Source organism: Rattus norvegicus, chromosome 1, assembly GCF_021556685.1.
Source record: "Rattus norvegicus strain SHRSP/BbbUtx chromosome 1, alternate assembly SHRSP_T2T, whole genome shotgun sequence".
NCBI lineage: Eukaryota > Metazoa > Chordata > Mammalia > Rodentia > Muridae > Rattus > Rattus norvegicus.
Window position 1 is genome coordinate 39,812,421 of NC_141534.1, and position 7,613 is coordinate 39,820,033.

The window sequence follows — 7,613 nt, forward strand, 5'->3', positions numbered from 1 at the left end:
TCATTCATTCTAATACCAGGGCATTGAGTAGAGTCATGAGTGTGAATTTTCTCCTTATGTTCTAGATTGTTATAAGGGTGTGTCATCGATTCATAATAAATTAGATATTAAATGTGTCCCCATGGTGTCAAGAAAGATGGTTTGCTGTTTGATAACACTGGATGTTTTCACACACAGAATATACATGGTTTGCAACAATATTCATTCATTCTGTTACCAGGGATCCTGACATGTTCCTCTGGCTTCTGTAGGTAGCAGTCATACATCTAGTACACTGAAATTCATAAATAATTTGAAAAATGTTTTTTCCATGTTTCTGTACAGAAAAGTGACTTGCAGAAAATATTTTATGTAATACTCTAGCTATATATTCTTACTTCTTCTGAATTCTCATTATACTGTGAGTTGGTCTACAAAACATTTAACCTACTTGTTCTTTGTAGTTAGATTTCTAACTTACATTATTTTCAAGATGGACTAACCTAAAATTCTCCTTTTTTCTTTGTTTAGCCTTTTGCAACAGGTCCCAGAACCAAACTGTATACTATTAAAACATCTCATATGTGTATTAGTAATAATAAAAGATTCTTCCATGAATAATTTAGACAGATACAGGTTATCTCTGTGCATAGCTCCACATGTACTGTGGGGTCAGACTTCGAGAGATTCATTATTTGGGAGTGACGAGTTAAGAAAGTTAAGAGGATCTGAAATTTGCCTTTGGGAACAAAAGTCTAATTATTATTCAGTAATAGGGAATACTTTACAAAGATGATTTCTCTAACAGGAAACCCTAGGATTGCATTCTTATGGAGTGGAGTAGAATATGTATTGATCTATTTCAGGAAGATTTGGGAAGGGAGATTTTTAATGTAGTTTAAAGTAAGTTAATCATCTTCCTGGTTGCTGCCGCCGTAGAGAGCTCGTGGGCAGCACCCTGCGAGCAAACTTGAGCCTTGGGACCACAGGTAAGACCAACTTTTCTGCTGCAAGTGACCTGCCTGGTGAACTCGGGACACACAGAGGCAGAATTCCTCTAGGACCGGGCACTCCCTGAGTTTACCGGGAGTCCCACACCCGCGGATCCCAGCCCGCAGCAGCTCTCTGCTCCCAGACCCCGTGGGAGAGAGACCACACCACCTGGTCAGGTGGGCACACCTGAGGCTGCAGAGTGGAAGAAACCACCAACACTGCCCACCCCTGCCCACATTCCTGGCCCAAGAGGAAACTGTATACAGCCTCTGGGTTCCTGTGGGGGAGGGCCCAGGGGCGGCAGGACCCCTGCCTCTGAGACACCGCCAGAACCTGAAGGAAACAGACCGGATAAACAGTTCTCTGCACCCAAATCCCATGGGAGGGAGAGCAAAACCTTCAGAGAGGCAGACACGCCAGGGAAACCAGAAGAGACTGCACTCTGCATGCATTACTGATTCCTGAGGAAAACACCAAACGCCATCTGGAACCCTGGTGCACTGAAGCTCCCGGAAGGGGCGGCGCACATCTTCCTGGTTGCTGCCGCCTCAGAGAGCTCGGGGGCAGCACCCCACGAGCAAACTTGAGCCTTGGGACCACAGGTAAGACCAACTTTTCTGCTGCAAGTGACCTGCCTGGTGAGCTCAAGACACAGGCCCACAGGAACAGCTGAAGACCTGTAGAGAGGAAAAACTACACGCCGGAAAGCAGAACACTCTGTCCCCATAACAGGCTGAAAGAAAACAGGAAAACAGGTCTATAGCACTCCTGACACACAGGCTTATAGGACAGTCTAGCCACTGTCAGAAATAGCAGAACAAAGTAACACTAGAGATAATCTGATGGCGAGAGGCAAGCGCAGGAACCCAAGCAACAGAAACTAAGACTACATGGCACCATCGGAGCCCAATTCTCCCATCAAAACAAACATGGAACATCCAAACCCACCTGAAAAGCAAGATCTAGTTTCAAAATCATATTTGATCATGATGCTGGAGGACTTCAAGAAAGACGTGAAGAACTCCCTTAGAGAACAAGTAGAAGCCTACAGAGAGGAATCGCAAAAATCCCTGAAAGAATTCCAGGATTCATAAATAAACAGGTAGAAGCCTATAGAGAGGAGTCACAAAAATCCCTGAAAGAATTCCAGGAAAACACAATCAAACAGTTGAAGGAATTAAAAATGGAAATAGAAGCAATCAAGAAAGAATACATGGAAAAAAGCCTGGATATAGAAAACCAAAAGAAGAGACAAGGAGCTGTAGATACAAGCTTCACCAACAGAATACAGGAGATGGAAGAGAGAATCTCAGGAGCAGAAGATTCCATAGAAATCATTGACTCAACTGTCAAAGATAATGTAAAGCGGAAAAAGCTACTGGTCCAAAACATACAGGAAATCCAGGACTCAATGAGAAGATCAAACCTAAGGATAATAGGTATAGAAGAGAGTGAAGACGCCCAGCTCAAAGGACCAGTAAATATCTTCAACAAAATCATAGAAGAAAACTTCCCTAACCTAAAAAAAGAGATACCCATAGACATACAAGAAGCCTACAGAACTCCAAATAGACTGGACCAGAAAAGAAACACCTCCTGTCACATAATAGTCAAAACACCAAACGCACAAAATAAAGAAAGAATATTAAAAGCAGTAAGGGAAAAAGGTCAAGTAGCATAAAAAGACAGACCTATCACAATCACACCAGACTTCTCGCCAGAAACTATGAAAGCCAGAAGATCCTGGACAGATGTCATACAGACCCTAAGAGAACACAAATGCCAGCCCAGGTTACTGTATCCTGCAAAACTCTCAGTCAACATAGATGGAGAACTCAAGATATTCCATGACAAAACCAAATTTACACAATATCTTTCTACAAATCCAGCACTACAAAGGATAATAAATGGTAAAGCCCAACATAAGGAGGCAAGCTATACCCTAGAAGAAGCAAGAAAGTAATCGTCTTGGCAACAAAACAAAGAGAAGAAAAGCACACAAACATAACCTCACATCCAAATATGAATATAACAGGAAGCAATAATCACTATTCCTTAATATCTCTCAACATCAACGGCCTCAACTCCCCAATAAAAAGACATAGATTAACAAACTGGATACGCAACGAGGACCGTGCATTCTGTTGCCTACAGGAAACACACCTCAGAGACAAAGACAGACACTACCTCAGAGTGAAATGCTGCAAAACAACTTTCCAAGCAAATGGTCAGAAGAAGCAAGCTGGAGTAGCCATTCTAATATCAGATAAAATCAATTTTCAACTAAAAGTCATCAAAAAAGATAAGGAAGGACACTTCATATTCATCAAAGGAAAAATCCACCAAGATGAACTCTCAATCCTAAATATCTATGCCCCAAATACAAGGGCACCTACACACATAAAAGAAACCTTACTAAAGCTCAAAACACACATTGCACCTCACACAATAATAGTAGGAGATTTCGACACCCCACTCTCATCAATGGACAGATCATGGAAACAGATATTAAACAGAGACGTAGACAGACTAAGAGAAGTCATGATCCAAATGGAATTAACAGACATTTATAGAACATTCAATCCTAAAGCAAAAGGATATACCTTCTTCTCAGCTCCTCATGGTACTCTCTTCAAAACTGACCATATAACTGGTCAAAAAACGGGCCTCAACAGGTACAGAAAGAAATAATCCCATGCGCGCTATCGGACCACCACGGCTAAAACTGGTCTTCAATAACAATAAGGGAAGAATGCCCACATATACGTGAAAATTGAACAATGCTCTAATCAATGATAACCTGGTTAAGGAAGAAATAAAGAAAGAAATTAAAAACTTCTTAGAATTTAATGAAAATGAAGGTACAACATACCCAAACTTATGGGACACAATGAAAGTTGTGCTAAGAGGAAAACTCATAGCGCTGAGTGCCTGCAGAAAGAAACAGGAAAGAGCATATGTCAGCAGCTTGACAGCACACCTAAAAGCTCTAGAACAAAAAGAAGCAAATACACCCAGGAGGAGTAGAAGGCAGGAAATAATCAAACTCAGAGCTGAAATCAACCAAGTAGAAACAAAAAGGACCATAGAAAGAATCAACAGAACCAAAAGTTGGTTCTTTGAGAAAATCAACAAGATAGATAAACCCTTAGCCAGACTAACGAGAGGACACAGAGAGTGTGTCCAAATTAACAAAATCAGAAATGAAAAGGGAGACATAGCCGGCCCGCAGCAGCTCTCTGCTCCCAGACACCGTGGGAGAGAGACCTGACTGCCTGGTCAGGTGGGCACTCCTGAGGCTGCAGAGCAGAAGAAACCACCAACACTGCCCACCCCTGCCCACATCCCTGGCCCAAGAGGAAACTGTATAAGGCCTCTGGTTTCCCGTGGGGGACAGCCCAGGAGCGGCAGGACCGCTGCCTCTGAGACACCGCCAGAACCTGAAGGAAACAGACCGGATAAACAGTTCTCTGCACCCAAATCCCCTGGGAGGGAGAGCTAAACCCTCAGAGAGGCAGACATGCCTGGGAAACCAGAAGAGACTGCACTCTGCATACATTACTGATTCCTGAGGAAAACACCAAACGCCATCTGGAACCCTGGTGCACTGAAGCTCCCGGAAACGGCGGCACAGATCTTCCTGGTTGCTGCTGCCACGGAGAGCTCTTGGGCAGCACCCCGCGAGAAAACTTGAGCCTCAGGACCACAGGTAAGACCAACTTTTCTGCTGCAAGTGACCTGTCTGGTGAACTCAAGACACAGGCCCACAGGAACAGCTGAAGACCTGTAGAGAGGAAAAACTACACGCCGGAAAGCAGAACACTCTGTCCCCATAACAGGCTGAAAGAAAACAGGAAAACAGGTCTATAGCACTCCTGACACACAGGCTTATAGGACAGTCTAGCCACTGTCAGAAATAGCAGAACAAAGTAACACTAGAGATAATCTGATGGCGAGAGGCAAGCACAGGAACCCAAGCAACGGAAACTAAGACTACATGGCACCATCGGAGCCCAAATCTCCTACCAAAACAAACATGGAATATCCAAACACACCAGAAAAGCAAGATCTAGTTTCAAAATCATATTTGATCATGATGCTGGAGGACTTCAAGAAAGACGTGAAGAACTCCCTTAGAGAACAAGTAGAAGCCTACAGAGAGGAATCACAAAAATGCCTGAAAGAATTCCAGGAAAACATAATTAAACAAGTAGAAGCCCATAGAGAGGAGTCACAAAAATCCCTGAAAGAATTCCAGGAAATCATAAATAAACAGGTAGAAGCCCATAGAGAGGAGTCACAAAAATCCCTGAAAGAATTCAAGGAAAACACAGTCAAACAGTTGAAGGAATTAAAAATGGAAATAGAAGCAATCGAGAAAGAACACATGGAAACAACCCTGGATATATAAAACCAAAAGAAGAGACAAGGAGCTGTAGATACAAGCTTCACCAACAGAATACAGGAGATGGAAGAGAGAATCTCAGGAGCAGAAGATTCCATAGAAATCATTGACTCAACTGTTAAAGATAATGTAAAGCGGAAAAAGCTACTGGTCCAAAACATACAGGAAATCCAGGACTCAATGAGAAGATCAAACCTAAGGATAATAGGTATAGAAGAGAGTGAAGACGCCCAGCTCAAAGGACCAGTAAATATCTTCAACAAAATCATAGAAGAAAACTTCCCTAACCAAAAAAAAAGAGATACCCATAGGCATACAAGAAGCCTACAGAACTCCAAATAGATTGGACCAGAAAAGAAACACCTCCTGTCACATAATAGTCAAAACACCCAATGCACAAAATAAAGAAAGAATATTAAAAGCAGTAAGGGAAAAAGGTCAAGTAACATATAAAGGCAGACCTATCAGAATCATACCAGACTTCTCGCCAGAAACTATGAAAGCCAGAAGACACTGGACAGATGTCATACAGACCCTAAGAGAACACAAATGCCAGCCCAGGTAACTGTATCCTGCAAAACTCTCAATTAACATAGATGGAGAAACCAAGATATTCCATGACAAAACCAAATTTACACAATATCTTTCTACAAATCCAGCACTACAAAGGATAATAAATGGTAAAGCCCAACATAAGGAGGCAAGCTATTCCCTAGAAGAAGCAAGAAACTAATCGTCTTGGAAACAAAACAAAGAGAAGAAAAGCACACAAACATAACCTCACATCCAAATATGAATACGACAGGAAGCAATAATCAATATTCCTTAATATCTCTCAACATCAATGGCCTCAAGCCCCCAATAAAGAGACATAGATTAACAAACTGGATACGCAACGAGGACCCTGCATTCTGCTGCCTACAGGAAACACACCTCAGAGAGAAAGACAGACACTACCTCAGAGTGAAAGGCTGGAAAAAACTTTCCAAGCAAATGGTCGGAAAGCAAGCTGGAGTTGCCATTCTAATATCAGATAAAATCAATTTTCAACTAAAAGTCATTAAAAAAGATAAGGAAGGACACTTCATATTCATCAAAGGAAAAATCCACCAAGATGAACTCTCAATCCTAAATATCTATGCCCCAATTAAAAGGGCACTTACATACGTAAAAGAAACCTTACTAAAGCTCAAAACACACATTGCACCTCATACAATAATAGTGGGAGATTTCGACACCCCACTCTCATCAATGGACAGATCATGGAAACAGAAATTAAACAGAGACTTAGACAGACTAAGAGAAGTCATGAGCCAAATGGACTTAACGGATATTTATAGAACATTCTATCCTAAAGCAAAAGGATATACCTTCTTCTCAGCTCCTCATGGTACTTTCTCCAAAACTGACCATATAATTGGTCAAAAAACAGGTCTCAACAGGTACAGAAAGATAGAAATAATCCCATGAGTACTACCGGACCACCACGGCCTAAAACTGGTCTTCAATAACAATAAGGGAAGAATGCCTACATATACGTGGAAATTGAACAATGCTCTACTCAATGATAACCTGGTCAAGGAAGATATAAAGAAAGAAATTAAAGACTTTTTAGAATTTAATGAAAATGAAGGTACAACATACCCAAAACTTATGGGACACAATGAAAGCTGTGCTAAGAGGAAAATTCATAGCGCTGAGTGCCTGCAGAAAGAAACAGGAAAGAGCATATGTCAGCAGCTTGACAGCACACCTAAAAGCTCTAGAACAAAAAGAAGCAAATACACCCTGGAGGAGTAGAAGGCAGGAAATAATCAAACTCAGAGCTGAAATCAACCAAGTCGAAACAAAAAGGACCATAGAAAGAATCAACAGAACCAAAAGTTGGTTCTTTGAGAAAATCAACAAGATAGATAAATCCTTAGCCAGACTAACGAGAGGACACAGAGAGTGTGTCCAAATTAATAAAATCAGTAATGAAAAGGGAGACATAACTACAGATTCAGAGGAAATTCAAAAAATCATCAGATCCTACTATTAAAGCCTATATTCAACAAAACTTGAAAATCTGCAGGAAATGGACAATATCCTAGACAGATACCCGGTACCGAAGTTAAATCAGGAACAGATAAACCAGTTAAACAACCCCATAACTCCTAAGGAAATAGAAGCAGTCATTAAAGGTCTCCCAACCAAAAAGAGCCCAGGTCCAGACGGGTTTAGTGAAGAACTCTAT